The sequence below is a fragment of the Erithacus rubecula genome (assembly GCF_903797595.1).
Source record: "Erithacus rubecula genome assembly, chromosome: 22".
In the NCBI taxonomy this organism is placed as follows: domain Eukaryota; kingdom Metazoa; phylum Chordata; class Aves; order Passeriformes; family Muscicapidae; genus Erithacus; species Erithacus rubecula.
Genome location: NC_136674.1, coordinates 3,580,032 through 3,597,179, shown reverse-complemented (window position 1 = coordinate 3,597,179; position 17,148 = coordinate 3,580,032). Strand labels below are relative to the sequence as shown.

Sequence of the window (17,148 nt, the reverse complement as noted above, 5' to 3'; positions counted from 1 at the left end):
CCCAGCATGCTGCGCGGCGCGCCGCGGGGATTGGCCGTCCCGGGCAGCCAGGGGACTACATTACCCGGCGTGCCGCACGGCAGCCCCCTGGCGGCTGGTGCGGCCGGTGCAGGTGAGCTGAGGGCTCCGGCTGCGGAGCATCCCCGAGCGCGGCGGCTGCAGGTGAGCGCGGAGAGGTGAGGGCAGCGCGGGGAGACCGGCTGGGCTGGGCAGAACCGGCGGCCTCGCGCCGGGCACCCCCGTGCTGAGGGAGCGCTGAGGTGCCGCAGTGCGGGACGCAGTCCCCGTGCCCTGGCTGAGGCGCGGAGAGGGAGTGAGGTGTCGCGGTGTCGCCGCCGTGTCCTCGCATCCTCCCCTCGGCTGACTCCGGCCTCGCGCCAGTGTCTGAGGGCAACAGGTCCCGCACGGGGTGGGCGCTGCCCCGTCCCGCCGGAGCCGAGCCGGGGCTCTGAGGGGGCAGCGGGGCTCCCACAGCCCCCGGCGGGGCTGTGAGAGGCCAGCGGGGCTGTGAGGGGGCAGCGGGGGCTGTGAGGGGGCAGCGGGGGCTGTGAGGGGGCAGCGGGGGCTGTGAGGGGGCAGCGGGGGCTGTGAGGGGGCAGCGGGGGCTGTGAGGGGGCAGCGGGGGCTCTGAGGGGGCAGCGGGGGCTCTGAGGGGGCAGCGGGGCTCGGGCTGGGTCGTGCTGGGCAGCCCAAGGTACCCGAGCCTGGCAAAGGTGTCCCCGCTGTGCCGCGGGACATCCCCGGCTGGTCCCTGGGGACACCTCGGTCTCCTCTGGCTTAGGGCAGCTGCGTTACTTCAGGACATGTGTAGCTCAAAAGGGCTCTGAAAATATTCACAGTATTCCGCCACAAAATGCGAACTTGGCTCATGTCAAATCGTGCACAAACCTTAGTTCTGGGGAGCTTGCTCTCTTTGGTGGTAAGGTGAGCAATGTTGCTTTTCCTTTTGGTAATCAAGGTACAGTGAGCATTAAAAAATCGATGTTCCTTGCTTGTGTTGCTTTTCTTCACCTGTTTTACTTTCTTGTTCTTGTGGGCTAGAACCAGTTTTCATCTTCACGAGTGACAATAGGTGTACCTTAAAAATACCCTTCTTCTTATTTGATATTTTTCTGTTTTAAGTTACCCATAGGCTTTAAAATCTATGAGAAAATTATCTCTCAAAACTATGAGAAATAGTTGTCTTGGTGTCAATAGAATGCATGGAATTACTGTATTTCAATTATTTCAAAAAATTGAAAATTACTTTAAAAAATAAGTAAATGATGCCTTGGTATCCTGATAATCCTGAAATACAACTTTTTAGAGGTCCCAGAGTAATTTTTTTTTTCTACTTTGAAAATAGAATATTTATGTCTTAGTGTAGGTAGGTTCCACTAACGATTTATATGAATGGTTTTATCACTTCAAATATTTTATTAGATGAAGTTCAACAACTTTCCTCTAAATCCCACTGCCCTCTACTGGCTGCACCAGCAGGGCCCACCTGCCTACTGATATTCCCTATATTTTTCTTTTTCTTTTTTTTTTTTTTTTTGTCCTTGGAGGTTTAAAATTCGTTTTTAAATATTTTTTTGGGAGGTGTTTTTCCCCTCTTTTCTTTTTTTTACGGTCAAAACCTGTGAAAAAGCACATGGTAAAAATCTGCTACAATAGGATCTTTACAAGGTAGGAGAGGTTGCTGGCAGGATGATCTCCCCAGGGAACCCTCAACTTAAGATTTCAATCTTCTTGATCCAAAATAACCTTGCTGGGCTGATCTTGAAGTCACACAGCAAAGCCTAATTTCAAAAGGCCTAAAGGGAAAAAACTGTAAATGTTGGATTAGGAATTTCAGTACTGAGAATTTATATGTATAGTTGAAATATTGCTTTGACTTTCTTTCCTCTTCTCCTGAGTTTTGGAGAAAATGCTGAGCTACTATTTGTAAATAAAATATTTAAGCAAGAATTTTGTAAATATGATTCTATAAAATACACTTATTTATGGATATTAATATGTAATTAGATGTTCTTTCCCCTCCCTTAGGTATTTAACAATTTTCTCCTTTTCCCATTCACGCTGTTCCATGTTCTACACAAGAACAAATTCTGGTGCCTGAGTATTTGAATAATCTCATCTGCCCAAACAGATTTTTTGTGTGGGTGAAATCAGATGGAGGATTAAGGATTGGAGAGGGAATAGGAGAGTTCAGCACATCTTTGATAAACAAATTGTTCACATGAAACTTTGAGCTGTTTCTTTTTTCCAAGCTGTGAACCTCCCTCACTGCGGTGTGATACATCCGACCCCCTTCCTTCTCCCTCAGTGCTGTCCCTGCAGCTCCTCCTTTATCCTGGAGCTCTTCAGTCCAGTGCAAGAGCTCAGGTTATTTTTAACCTTGCACGAAATGAAACATTTTGAGTTCGGGTGAGTGTGACGGCAGCAGCAGGCACAGATGATCCCCAGCTTTTGTGCTGCTCCAAGGAGCTCGGTGTCTGTTTCAGCAGAGGGCAGCACATGGTGACACTGAATAATTGCGTTTCACTTGACCTTTACAGTGATTCAGTGACTCCCACACTTCAGTATTCTCCAGACAGGGTAAATCTTGGAAATAATGAGGGCTTTGTCAGAAATCCTGGTTTTGCATATGTCTTGGTTGTAGAGTTCTCAGGTTTTTGAATAGACTCTAGTAGTGTTATTAAAAAATTAAAATAAGTTTTCACAGTCCTCAACTTTTATTTTGTCAAACTGCCAGTTCCAGTGTATTTTCTGAAGTTATTCAGCTGGGAAAGGAGTGACTGAAGGTGGAGTCAACAAGAATTAGATCAAATCCATTCTTTTTCACTCATTCCAAGCTGTGGGCAACTTTTTTTTTTCCCTTATCAGAGCTATCATGATGTAGGGGTGAATGAGAAGAAGAGGACCTCAATTATCGGGTATTTTAATGAAAAAAGAAAAAGCTTTTAATCACCACAAGCAGCAAAAAGTGTTTTGCAAGTGGTGACACTGCTGATCTCACCTGTTGTGTACAGAGGTTTTCAGTGGCTGCAAAAGGGAAGGTGCTGGGACCTGCTGGGCTTTGTTTCCACCCTTTGTTTCTCATCTATACATTAAATTTAATCCTTTCCTACTTCTAATTGACCTTGTGAATCTAATGTTTTGTCTTTTTTTTTTTTTATTAAGACTTTAGGTTTGGAAGTGCACTGGAGGAATGAAGTGTTTTGTGAAATAGATCTAATTTCAGTGAAGGAAAGCTGCTTCAGCTTCTGTAGTTTCCTTTGCTTTTGAGTTTAACAAATTTATTTGTTTGAGTGTGCAGCTGGGTTGTTGTTTGTTTTGTTTTGTTTTTTTTTTTTCTTCTAAAGTAGTGTTGGAGAATACTGTGTCACTACCAAGGCAAACAGCTAAAGCACTAAGAAAAAGGTTAGATTATAGGTAGGTGGCAGGTGTATTGGAGTGAAAACTCAAGAGGTATCCTGACTCACTGGTTTTCCAACTTTTTTTTTCTTTAAATCAACATAAAATAGACTGCAGAGAGAGATCTTGGACTAAAATCTCCTTTTAGGATCAGCAGACTTGTTCCTTGTGACTGTGCTCTGTAACTCAGAGAAGGAACAGGATGTGGCTTTTCAAAAGATGAGTGTTTGATCCTGTCTGCTCTCCCTGATGTTTTAGATCTCAAAGTCTGCACTCCTTTTGAAAGTAAGGTGGCTTCTTTGTGTTTGTTCCACTTCAGCAAGGTACTTCTTCTCCTCTTCACAGTTTGCCCAATATTACATGTATTTTTGTTTTCACCTATAAAATTTGAAACACACTTGTGTGGTTCTAAAAAAAGTTTCAGGCATCATCATCTCCCAGGGCTTTCAGCTGTTGCTATAGAAGCCTAAATTCTCTTTGAGAGACCTTTCCAGTAGAAAGAAGTTGATACTGCAGGAAAGTTGTCATGGAAATATGCAGCAAAAAGAGAAAGGAAATCTCAGTTTGATGACTGTTCCACAGGCTTAGGCAGCTTGGTGAAGTGGCTCCCCACATGGAGATCTGATCCTGCAGATTCTCTTGGTTGTGTTCCAGTGGATTGGGAAACTATGGACTCAAACCTAAAGAAATACATTATTTAACATTTGTATAACCAAACACATCTCTTCAACTCAGAGAGTTTTATCCAGATTTGAGTTTCCAGATGATGGCAGACCAGGAGATTCCTAGCAGCCTGGCTCTGATGGGGGGTGGGGCTGTGGCACAGCTATTTTTTATATTTTTGGCAATGACCACTCTGAAAGGATTTATTGAAGTACCACAATTGAAATGAGGCTTTCAGAACCAATTTTTAAATGACAAACTAAAAATAGTTTATTCTGCAAGCTTCAGTGCCATTCCAGATTTGAACAGGAGCCCTTTGTGTCCAGCTAAATGATGGGATAAGCAGATCCCTTCCCATAAATTGCTTATGCCATCACCAAGCCTGGTTGGCTCCCTGGTTTCAAGCTTCTTGTGCCTCTCTTACTAAAGCCTCCTGATATCTAATAAATGTGATTATGAGTGAGCTGCCTTTAAATATCTATTACCAGAGTCACCATGGTAACTGCTGTAAGAGTTTCTTGCTGGTAAAAGGTTTCCAGCTCCCTGAGATACAGCAGGGCAAAATGCTTAGGCTGTTGTTTTCACGGTTTGAATGAGATCAAAGAGGGCAAAATAATATATGCCTGATTTTTGATAGCAGTGGATGTTAGTGGAACTGAGAGGAGTAAGATTTATTCTGGAGCCTGTCCTCAGATCAGGGAATAGAGGACAATTCCACAGGCAGGGACAGCCCAGGCTTTCCTTGGACAGCAGGGTCCTGCAGGAATGGGGAGATGTCACTCCCTCTGGCTGAGCTAACACTTGGCCTTTCTTTCAATACTGTCAGCAAGTGAACTAATTAACCCTAATGAAGGGTGAGAAATTGTGATATTCCACCTGCCACAGGAGCAGGCAGAGTTGCTGAGTGATTCAGTGTGGAGTAGAAAGAACTGAACTGGCTTTGTGTGTTCTCTCTTCATTTCATGGTGTTCTCAAGCCGCTCTGTTTTCCTCTCGGCTTCAGCTGCTGTGTGCCAGGGCAGTGCTGTTAGTTGGGCAGTATTCAGAGTGCCTTCCCTGCTGTCCTGATTTTCAAATCTTCCTCTTCCCTTCTCTCACATCTGCTTTCTTTCCTGAGTTCCTGTTGTGTGGCCAATCAATCCTTTGCTCTGTAAATGACATTTGTTCCTATAGGCATGACAGAGTCACTAATGTCCCTCATGCAAACTGTCACCTCAGGGGGTTGTTTTTCTGTCATTTATTTATTTACTTATGGTAAACAGGTCACAAACTCCATAGGGCATTTCTTCCTTTTCATGCAATCTGTTCTCTTGCTTCATTGCCCTCCTACTTCAATAGCTGCTGGAGATTTTAAATTATCACTTGCTTTTATAGAAACATGGAAAACTGAGCACCTATTCCTGCTGCTTTCCCACTTCATTGCCTGTGCCTCCTGCTTCTGCCATTTAGGTCTTTTGGTAAGAGACACTTCTGCTCTGGTAATGAGCTGTTTGGTGTGGCTGTGCTGCACGAGAAAATGAGACCTTGAGGAGAGGAGCAGTTTGCATCCACTTTGTGTGTGGGGGGACAACAGGCACAGCAGAGCCAGCACGAGTGGCACTGAGCACGTTTGATGGGAAGAGTGTGCCTGCAGGATGAGCTCATGCTGGTGAAGTGTTGATATTTGTCCTTACCTGCCTCGTAGGCAACGTGAGCCACATGCCAAGATCTCTTTTGCTGAGCTGAAGGATGTTTCTAATTCATTTTAGTTATTGGGTTTGTTGAGTGCCAGGTTTGCATCGAGAGTTTAAAATCTGAAGTGATTATGATTGCTGACCAGGAGATCTAAGGAAAGAATTTCATAAGAAGTCTTGAAAGCAGAACCTGGATCTCAGAATAGAATTTTTGCCTGCATTATACAACTACTTGATTCTTAATGGTTCTTTTGTAGCATTGTGGTTAACGCTGGGAGGGTCTCAGTGTTTGGGCATTTCAAATTTCAGCTGCATGGTTCAATTTCTCAAGCCTGTTAAGCTGATTTAAAAGTTTAAGCAGTAGCAAACATGTTTGTTTGTACAAGCTGTCTAGAAGAAAGGAATTGTTGAACTTTAATTTAAATTCTCCCTTTTATTCTGGATTTGATTGCATCATCAAAGCCAAATTTCTATGCAGCATTTCTGGGTCCCTCTGTATAACAGTGTGCACATCTGCCAAAACTGCTGATTTATATGGGAGTTAAAATCGATGAGTACTGTAGACCCTTGCTAATTTGTGATATTTATCCAGTAATTGAGGAGCTTTCTCTTCCTGACCTGTAAAATAGATGAGTTATTAAACTGCAATGATCAACTGATTCTGATGAGTGTCTGTAAAAGATGCAGAGAGGAAACACGAGGTGGGAACTCCAAGGCTTTGCTGTGTGGGGAATCAAATCTTGCCAAGAGCCTTTTTCTGCATCCCGATCTGCATTAGAGGGCTTGTTACTCTCTCTCCTGGGACTTGAACTCCTCGTGCTTCCTGAGCTCCCTCTGTGGATTTGTCCTGCTTTGGTTCCTGCTGTGCTCCCCAGAGCTCCGCTCCCATTCCGGCTCTCGGCACTTCCAGCTCGAATCCCGCGGAAACAAAGCCTCAGGTCTCTCATTTGCATCCCCCTGAAATGCGCCGAGAAGTTCAAAGCAGTGGGACATAGCTCCAGAATCCCGTCGGGGTTTTTAATTCCAAGGCAGCCTCCAGCACACATCTTCTCCAGTGCTTCATTTTGCTGTGTAGCTTTGCATTGTCAGTGATTTAATGGAATGTTTTTCTGTTCCGGGCTCCTTGGAGTTTTTAACCTGTTGGAATTCCTCTCCCGTTAGGTGATTTTCCAGCAGGAGATCCCTCTGGGACAATAAGTAAAGGGAGCAAGTAGAGTTGTGCTGGATTTTGCTGGGTAGGTAGTGAAAACTTGCTGTGCTACTTGAATATGGTAATTCTCTATGAATTGTTAATGAGTGCTGCATTATAACCTATATAGCAGAAAACTAACAGCGAAGAATAATAAAATATAAAGTTACTCTCTTTCCCTTAAGTCTTTCTTGTTCTTAATCATTGAAATAAAAAAAAATCAGTTAGTGAAAAAGAACAGTGTAAGTCTTACCCTCTTTCAGGGAAGAGCATTCAGTATTGCCTTTTTTGCATGTTTAGATTTCCACATTTTGAATAACAGGGTGACAGCAGGAAAACTGTCCTTGGTTGTTGATGATGCCTAAGGAAGTAGAGATATCTGAAAATTGCAAAGAATAATAAACTTTGCATCAGTGTGTGCAAAAGTGATCAGTGATTTTTATGTTAAGTATATGAAATATGATGAGTGTTTCTTTGCTACATCAATTTCCTTTCTCATTTTGCCTTTTTCTGTGGGTTAGCTTTTTTTTTAGTAGATAAATGTGTGTTAACTCTTGAGTGTTCTACTCGGAAATGACAGAAATACTGAAAAATGCTGGCACATCTTACAGACTTACTTTTGAAACAGGCAGTTTCTTGATTCTATTTTTGACTGACTCAGTTGCTGTTCCCTTGGAAATTCTCAAGTTGTTGTCTGGTCTTCTGAAATTTTGGCAATAGGCACCAGAGGAAGCTGTTTTTCTTGTCTTCTATAGCACTCCATGTTCCATAAAACATTATTTGCCTTTTTTTCACCCCAATTTAATTATTCTAGTCTCTTCCAAAAACCAGCATTTTCTCCACTTGCAGGTCAAAGCTGGTAGCCACAGGCTGAGCCCCTCAGGTGTTGAGCAGGAACATGAAACTGTGAGTAGTCTCCTAAGAGCAGAGAAGGAAAAATAAATCCCAGTTCTCCAAGCCAGCTCATACAGCTTGCTTGTGGTGGAGCCTTTTTGGCAGCAGTTGCAGGAATTGCAGCCACCCATTTGATCAGCAGCATCTTGTTGACTGAGCAGAGTTGTTTTTGTCAAAATGGAAAGTGGTGCCCCATGATTCACTCTGCAAACGTCCACCAGCAGCCTGAACTTCCTGACATCTGCACTGCAACTGAGAAAATAAAGGAGTTTGGATCACTTATGTCCAAAAGGGAGGAAAGCACAGAGAAAATGCTGTCCCAAAGCCATGGCCTGACTCCACTAATACCCACTGTCTATGCAGCCTTGCCTTTGAAATTGCTTTTGGTTTTCTAACTCCAGACAATGTCCCAAGCCTTACAGCTGAATTAGAGACTTGCTTTAAAAAGACATTGTTATTGACATAATAGCCTTGTTTATGGAATTTCTCTCCTTTGTAATTAAGATTGGTTCATGCACAAAAGCAGTTAAATATGGCGTAAATATCTGTAAATGCAAAGATATTTTAAACTTTGTTCCTTGTGCGTGCCTTTTTCCATTTGCTTCTCAAATGAGCTGAGCCACTCCAAATTCTGTCCTTTGCCCATTTTATTACATTCTTATCCTTATTTGTTCTTGTGAAATTGTACCATTAATGCAGTTTGCAACGTGAAGCTTTAACATTCCTCAAATGCAGTATTTTAAAGGTGTATTAATGGTGAGGTTTGAGCTTATTCTCTCACACCTTGAAGGGAAGTTGTGGGAGCAAGTGCATTGAGCAGAATGCAGGCAATATGTTCACTGTTATTTTGTCTGTCAAACAATTTTACCAGCTGGGTGAGAACCTGGCAGATACTTGAAAAAAGTTTATATTGCTGCTTGAAATTGTTTTCTCACCCTGGTTGTGTGAAAGTAATTATGGTTAAGGCCCTGGCTTTCTTTGAGCCTGGCCAACTCATTTCAGCTGTTTGTTTCTAGGCTGCTTTTTCATTAAACAGAAAGGCAATTTATCAATTCAGAAAATTTTATGCTGAATGATTCTTTGGTCTAAGTAAAGAGCTACCAGAAAACCTCTAAATAAACAAATATACTGTCTAGTCTTCTTGGGTTTGGGGAAATTCTCTACCACTATTCCAGGCTGTCTCCCCAAGCTGAAGTATGTAAATGTTGTGACTGTCTCTTTACAGCCAAGCATTTCATTTTTAGGTTTTGGTCAGGTTATATTTATCCAATGTATCCCAAAGATATTTGAGAGTGCAATACAGGAGCTCATCATCCCTCCCCACTCCAGCATCTCAGTTCTTTATTTCTCTTGGCTGGAGGATTGGAAAACCTCTCAAGCTGCCAACACTGCTGTCCCTCTGAGCCCAAACAAACTCACCAGCCATGGCAGAGGGGCAGAATGCTGCACTCCAAACAGGGTTTGATTTCTTCAGCCAAAGAAGCTTCTCAGCAAGGTGTCTGCAGCTGATGTCCCTGTCATTTGTGAGCTCAGGGTCCAGGTACCTGCAGCTGTTTGCCCTGAGCTGGGGTTTTTGGGCTGCATCTGTTCACTCCTGAAGGGGGTCTATGATCAGAGCAGAGGGCTGAGCTGCAGTCCCTCCCCTGGGCACCCAAGTGACCTCATTGCCTCTGCCTGCATCATGGCTGGGCTCACTTCCTCAGGGAGGAGGAACACTGCATTCAGATCAAGTACCTACAGGAACTTCCTCCTTATCTGAGCTGTGAATAATCTCAAGAACTCAATGTTTTGTAAAAATACAGAATGAGTAAATTCTACCAGTGGTCACACAGCCTGACCTTGGATATTGAAGAAAATGGGCTGGATAAAAGGATTGAAACATTATGGATGTTGGAATAACACCTGACTGAATTTAGGGACTTAGAACTAATAATGTCTGCTTAGGATCTGCCAAACATGGAGCTTTATCCTGTGCTAAAGAAGTCATGGTGTGCTCTTCTGTCTTGTTCTGGCATTTTAAGATAAGGCAAGAGCTTGTTACTCTTATGAATGTCAGAAAATTGGATCCCAAATCCATAATTTTCAGAGGAGATTTGGCTTGGACTCAATCTGTTTTTAAGGTTTGGTTACTCTGGGATAAGAATAGTGGTGCCAACATTGAGCTGAAACATAAATTTACTCTTGGCATAACATCAGCTTCCTTCAGGCCTCTTTGGCACCTTGAGTAAGGAGGATGAAATAAGGTTGGACTATTCAGATCCATCAACACTCTTCAAATATTATAAATCTTCCCTATTTCTCTACTAGGAACATCTACTGTAGTATCAATGAATTAAATACCAGGCTCACAGTGTTGGGAGGGAGAATTCCTGATCTGAATATCTTTGGTCAGAGACACCAGAGGATGACCAGACCCTCACTAGACAGATTTGGACAAAAAGCCATGTTTTAAACATGTTCATTTTCAGTTTGAAATTTGGATTTGATGTCTTTGCATCCTCTCTGTCTCCTTCAACTTGATACTATCTCTGCTTGCTTTAACTCTGTGAAGACCTCTGGCCTCTTTCTTCCTGTTTTCAGTCATGAAATTCTTTTCAAAAAATCTTAAGGAAGAGGAACATTCTCAACCATTTGTTTGCTCTTGTCTTTTATTTGCTCTCTTCTAAATAAAGAACAGATTGTCCCTTCTTGGGCAGCTCAAGTCACTCAGGACTGATTCTGATTAGTTTTGTAAAAGCTTCTGTCTTAGTGCATCTTCCTTCCCTACACCCACTTTTCCATTTTGTTGAAGCAATGATGGAGGCAAGGGAAATGTCATCAGGTGTCCTGGCTGTGATTGCTGGCACTCTGGGGGATGTATTATTGTGGAATAGAAAAGCTTCTGAAAGCTGCTTCTGTGTTTTCCTCTGCAAATGCCTTTTTCTGTGCCACCTCCTTACCCTTTCTCTGTGGCATGTGCTGCATGTTTTTGCTTGATTGCATTATCCAGACCAGTTTGTGGTTTATACTCTGCCCAGTGTCCAGTCCTGCACTTGGGGATGATGGGACCCTGAAAGAAACTCTTCATGTGCTTTAAGGATTGAAGCATCTCAGTGTTTTGGATGTAGGCTACAAATTGCTTTCTTGCATAAATGCTCCTTGCTTTGATGAAAATATAACATTTGTCATTCCCCTGAGTAAGCGAGTGCCTGTGTGTGTGCTGAATGCCGAGGCGCCGGTGGAGCCAGCTCGCTTCCGTGTGTGAATCATTTCTCAAGCAGCTCTCTGTCTCTCTGCAATGTGGTTTTCCTCTCAGGGAAGCACTCAAGCCCTGAATTTTCAGTCTGGCTTGCACATGCTGTCAGAAGCTAGTGGGAGATACTTTTCTTTTTAATGCAGAAAAGAGGACAAGCTTTTACTGTAAGTATTTTATTATCTTTTATGGTTTTTATGGTGGGAACTGTATTATCTCTAAGCAAATTCTTGGGTCAGTAATGTATTTGTAGAGTGAATGAACCTGCTTTGCTCATCATTACTTTTTTCATAGTATCTCAAGGTAAAACTAAATTAAATTAATAAAAAATAGGGTAAACAAGCTAAAAATGGGCTGGAGGTGGTCTAAAAGCCATTACAAGCACAGAAAGAAATCCCCTCATGAGAGCTGGTTCCTGTATTTTCCTCCTGCTCAGTTACATAGATGTAGTGATAGAAGGGGTGAAGCTGTTTCAGTTCCTGCCTTTTCCTCTGGCAATTTACAATCGTTCCCTGACAGTGGAACGAAGCAGGAGCACGAGCAGAGTTTCCTGTGCTGCTGCCTGTGCACACAGTCCAGCCAAGGAGGGGCAGAAGGGAACGGGCTGCTGAGCCAGGAGCTTTGGCAGCTCGTGTCTGTGAGAGCAGGGAAGCACTGGGGACACTCCAGCAGGTACCTCTGACAGCCCCATGGCACAGAGCTGGGCAGGTTCTCAGCAGGAGCCTTTCATTACAGCCCCTCCACTGCTGTCTTTAAAACTGTGTTGTGGATGAAGATTGGTCATAGAAACAATTGTAATAATAACAGCATTTATAGAGCAGGTAATATGGCAAAGTTGTAGAGGTGTTAATTAAGCCCTGTGTGTGTAGCAGTAAAGGATTAGTGGTAGAACTGGTTTGAAAACAGGGATTCTCTCCTTTTTCTCTTGTGTGCAGTTCTAGATATCCCCTACTGATCCTTTTTGGTTTGCATGTTTCTTATTAAATTAGTGTTCTTTGCCCCTGTAACAGGAGAGAGGATACCTGATTTGCTCAAGCAGTGTTATTTCTCTGCACATTTGCACAGGTAACTACCACAGAAATGTCTCATCCCAACATGGACATGGCTATGTACTGCTCCTTCCCTTTCTTGTGCAGTTTCAAAGGAATTTAATTTAATTTTGTAGCCTACCAAGGTGGGTCATTCAGTGCACCAGTGGCCCCCAAAGTCACAGCTGCAAACTGTTGGTACTGTTGCTTAGGTCTGTTCTGTTCCTGTTGGTTATGAACATTTTGAAAATGCAGAAGTCCTCTGGTTTCTCCTGCAGCTTTGGAGTTATGTCCTCATTTTGCAAAGAGCCCTTTCTGTCAGGAGTTCAGGCCGTGGCTCATAAACGCTCAGAAGTTCCCGGTTTATGAACTTTGAGTGAGCTATTCTGCACTTTAATGGGAGATAAATATCTCCTTAAGGGATAGATTCCAGATCTCCATGATTTCTCTGCACTGTGATGGATGGAAAACAGGAGTCAGGGAAACATCCCAGCATGTGGCAATCTGTGAGGCTGCTCGCTTGCATGCTGTGTGACAGATGTTGATTTATCTAATTTTTGGGGTTTTTTCCTGTGGGGTTCCTTTCCAAGGCAAACGAATGAGTCCATCTTGGTAAATATCCTATTTAGTGAGCAATTATTATCCCATTTTTACAAATGGAAAAACTGAGGCATGGGAAGATTGCATGGCTGAGGGGGGGTTGATGATTGTGTGCTGAAGCTGAGGATGGAATCAGGTGGAATTCCATGGAATGTGTTGCCTCTGGTATCATCCCTCCATGCTCTGAGGGGATAGGGAAGCTGCCAGTCTCTGTACCAGTATGCACCAGTCAGGATTACCTGTGTAGCCACATGCTGTGCATCTCTGCTATTCAAATACATCATCATTTTCTTTCTTGTAGTTGTATCTACCCTCTATGCTACAGAAAAACGTAATGACAGGTAATTATCAGGCAAACCACTTGTAATTATTCTTAATTTCTGCAGCAATTATATAGCTCTTGCTCTATCTGAAATGAAACCTCCTTTTCTTCCTTCTTGTGGGTTGGCAAAACATGAAGTGGCCAAATGTGTCACTTGCTTTGTGCTGTGTTCACTGGGACAGTAGTTCAAAGAATATGGATTAATGAGCAATAGCTGCCTTGAAATGACTCTGAAACATTTTTGTTCTCAACTTGAAAATATGAAAAAACATGAATTAAAACCATCTATTCAGGACAGAGTCATATTGGGGAAAGCCTGGAGTGACCTAATTCTTCATGATTATAACATAGTTGTAACTTCAAAAAGGGAGTTTGGAATCAATGCATCATTTTTAGCCTTCCTGAATCTTACTGTGCATCCTTCAGTAACATAATGCCTGTGATTCAGAATTACCACATCATGTAGGAAATTACAGCTGGGTTGGGATTTTTGTTACTTTATCCTCTCATTTATAAGATCAGGGGTCAGAAGGAAGTAGCAGCATTTCTCTTCTGAGCTGTGTAATGGTGACTGGTTAGATAATCAATGTGAGGAGGAGGAGGAGATGGAGAATCCATGTACAATCAGTAATTCAAACACAGGATGAGCATGTTCCCAGACATCTCTAAGTACAGCTTTGGCTTGGTTTTCCAGCATCAGTCACTGTGCTGGATATCTGTGTTTTCCTGTCTCATAAATGGCCAGCAGCATGGAACAAGGACAAGGGAAATGCAGCTGAACTGATTCCTTATCCATGCACACACATGAGGACTTTGTTGTGATTTCTGCATTTTTCTCATGTGACCTAATAATGATGAGTGAAAGGCTGACAAATGCAAAACTCCAGGGAGAGCTTCTGTGGAGGAGGGTGGGCAGAAGGTTTTGCAGTTCTCTCCATGCCTGAAAAAGTCATCAATGACTCTAATGGTTGCTGTGGGAAGAAGATTTTATTTTGAATGATGTTGAGACATGGAGATTTGCTGTTGCTGGCCTGGCCTCTGGCAGCCTCATTTATGGAGGTGGTTTTGGAGGCTGAGTTGATGGCTGGAAACTTATCAGGTGTGGTGCTTGGACATATCCTTGCCTGGGCCATCTCTGATAGACTTTGGACATTTTTGGAGTATTTTACTACATTAGTGTGCTACTTAATAAATACCAACTGTAGGGAATTATTGAAAACATACTAAAGAAATAAGCAAGAAAAGCCTTAACACAAAAATGTGAGCTGGTCACTTACCACTAACCACAGATAAACTTTGGGAAGATCAAGGGAGTTTCCATTGTCTGTTTGCATCTGACACCACAGAGGGAGGGAAAGGAACTGGCTCTGTAGAAGTTTATAGAGGAGAGGTAGAGCTGTATCCCCTGGAAAAAAAATCTGATTTGATGCCACATTGAAAATGTTCTTCTGATGTTTAAGAGTTCTACAGAAGAACCATGAAGACAAAAATGCAAGGCAAGCTCCAAGCCAAAAGAGTGACTAGGTGGGTGACCTTGGGAATGTCTGTATTCTTATTTCTGTGTACTTCTGTGAAAATTTAACAGTATTTTTAATTCCTTGCAAAATCACTTGGATTCTACAGCTGCCTGGCTGTTTTATTATAGTACAATTTTCTTCACTCTTAAAAGTTGAAAAATAATAATAGCACTAAAACCATCTTTGCTTGAGGCATTAATAAAACCAGCAGAATCTGCCCTGCTGTCTGGACATGAACATTTCCAAGTGATGTCTTGTCTCCTGGTCCTCTACCAGCAAACCATGAAAATGCAGCTGCAAATGAGTTTGGAAAGAGTCTGCTAAGGTAGACCAGAGGAAACTGTGAAATGTCTGGGATCAGGTTTGTAATTGATTCTTTTTGGACAGCAAAAGCAAGAGGAGCCTTAGAGATGAGGTTTTGGGCAATTGTTTTTTTTGGTTTTTTTTAGTCTGAGTTGTGTTTGTGAGGACATGGTCTGGCTTGGGGGTTTTTTTTGGTGGCCTTTTTCATCTAATTCTAGTGAAAGCTCAGCTTTGTACCAGCAAGAATCCAGCAATTGTCTGCTTAGAGGAGTGATGGAGGAAGGTTGCACTGAGAGCCTCAAATACACCAAAACCAAGGTAATGGGAATTAAAGCAAAGAGAGGATGGATAGATATAGAAAGCCTACTGACAGAAAAGGAGCAGATGCTTGAGGAAAGCTGCTAAAGGTGACCAAAAGTATAAGAGTTTGTTTTTATTTTTTAACTTGATCTTATTTCCAAATGGATTTTTCTCCATGCCATCTATCTCCACATTACCAATTACTGTATTTGGACTATCAGCTTCCCTGGTTTGATTCCTAATATCAGCTAAGAAATCAAGATGAGTCATATGGAAGCATCTGTCAAGCTTAAAAATTGTTGTTTAAAGTTAATTGATGTGAAAGGCAGAGAAGAATTCTATTTTAGCCCAGCTGTCTATCCTGCCATAGAGCTTCCTACGTGCCACTAGAAAATGCTTTACAGTTTACTGAACTTGTTAGATATTTCTATGTTCCAGTTGATAGTTTGTCTGAAAATAGCAGAAGTTGGTTCCAGTGAAAATAGTAGAAACATGATGCAAATTTTACAAAAAAAAAAAAAATCGTGCTTTGAATTTGTGAGTGTGTGTAATAAAGCTTCTGGAATAGTCTGACCTTTGGATTTAATGAAAAGTAACTGAATTACAGGAAAATGGCACTGGGGACTGTGGGGTTTGAGCCACCAAAGCCCCACTTGTGTCCTTTGAGAGACTCAGCTGCAGAGTTGGGACTTTGTCCTCATCCTTCAGGGCTGCTGGGCACTCCCAGCTCCTGGTGAAGCTGCCATCTGGCACATTCCTCTCCAGATTCAGTAATGAGTTTTCATAATTCCTTATTTCATTCCTTTTCCCAAAGCATCTTGTGCATGACTCTGCTTTAACTTGAGTGTCCTGCTGAGTCCTGACACACAGACATGGGCATCAAAACCTAAATTGTGTAACAATTATATTTGGGGGTACAGATGATTTCCATCCCCCAGCAGGGATTTTCCTGTGTAATTTCATTTCTGTAGATATGCTAATGATTTTTATTTATTTAATACTGCAATTCCTTTACTGTGAAATAATATTGTTCATCATCACTCAAATCAACCTATTAGTTCTTCAGAATAAAATAGCCTTTAATAATCAGCAGAATGTGTAGCCTAGAAGTTTATTCCACAGAACTGGTGAATTCCTCTCTTGATCCACAGCCAAATCTAAAGATCCTTGAGCCTTGGTGTTGTTTCTGCTGATGCTGACTGCCTGTGAGTTAGGATAAATTCTTAATCCAGTTTTTCTAGCCATAAAATGGGAATCATTCTAGGCTGGTTCTAAAGACTTGTATTAATAAATGCATGTGGACTGACTAATAAAGAAATGTCTGGCTTCTCAGCCTTTAATAAAACAGTAAAATTTCAAGTAAAATTGACTGCAGAACTTCTGCCAGCTGCCAAAATAGTCCTCATCAACATATTCCAAATATCCTTTAAAAATACCAGTAAGGAAGGATGAACTGTATAGCATGGCCTGAATTTTTAAAGGCTGCTGCCTGCAGGGAATTCTGAGGATTTCTGAGAGAAGCAGCTCTCTCAGGACCAGCTTTACATTTTTGGTAAACCTGATTATCATTTGCAGGACCTGTTTCAGACACCACTTTTGGGTGTAAAAGATTTTTTGAAAAACCAGTCCCAAACCCCTGCAGTCTGGAAGTGCCTGGCAATAGAACCAATTTTGCTGAAGTTCCATCTTGCTGAGTCCTCATTTATTTCAGTATGGGGTTGCTTCCTCATTTTCAGAGTACAGCTCTGAGCAGGGCATGCTACAGGGATTTAGTTTAGCCAGCTGAGTACCCTGCTCTGGCCCATGCCAGAGAAGGACTTTGAATCTCAGGATGGCAGTAATTCTGTTTGCTTCCTAAGGAAAATTCCCTTTGAAATGTGCAAAACTGAAAAATAAAACCACAGAGCTCCAGGTGTTGCTTAAAGTGAGCCATTTTCCCATGAGAATCAGCTCTCAGCTGAAATTTATTGACACAGAATGGGTATAAACCAAGTGATTTTTGTACCTGTGTTTGCAGAAACAGCTTGGT

At 42.3% G+C, this 17,148-nt stretch overlaps 1 protein-coding gene and 1 long non-coding RNA gene across 14 annotated transcripts in view; one reads left to right on the top strand and one right to left on the bottom strand.

Moving 5' to 3' along the window:
- Positions 1 to 18: 18 nt before the first annotated feature.
- Positions 19 to 17,148, top strand: part of SPECC1 (sperm antigen with calponin homology and coiled-coil domains 1) — an 85,734-nt gene continuing 68,604 nt past the window's right edge. For 3 of the 13 annotated variants that reach the window (XM_079325396.1, XM_079325389.1, XM_079325400.1), the window contains exon 1: positions 19 to 176. The gene's annotated coding sequence lies outside the window, so the exon portion shown is untranslated. Of the gene's footprint in view, positions 177 to 11,052; positions 11,217 to 17,148 lie in introns of those variants that run through there. The other 10 variants (XM_079325392.1, XM_079325401.1, XM_079325391.1 and 7 more) reach the window with 8 other exon arrangements.
- Positions 5,992 to 9,584, bottom strand: LOC306811571. Its single transcript, XR_013776694.1, has 2 exons — positions 9,237 to 9,584; positions 5,992 to 8,069 (listed from the first exon to the last, which is right to left on the bottom strand). It is a non-coding gene; the product is annotated as an uncharacterized lncRNA (long non-coding RNA).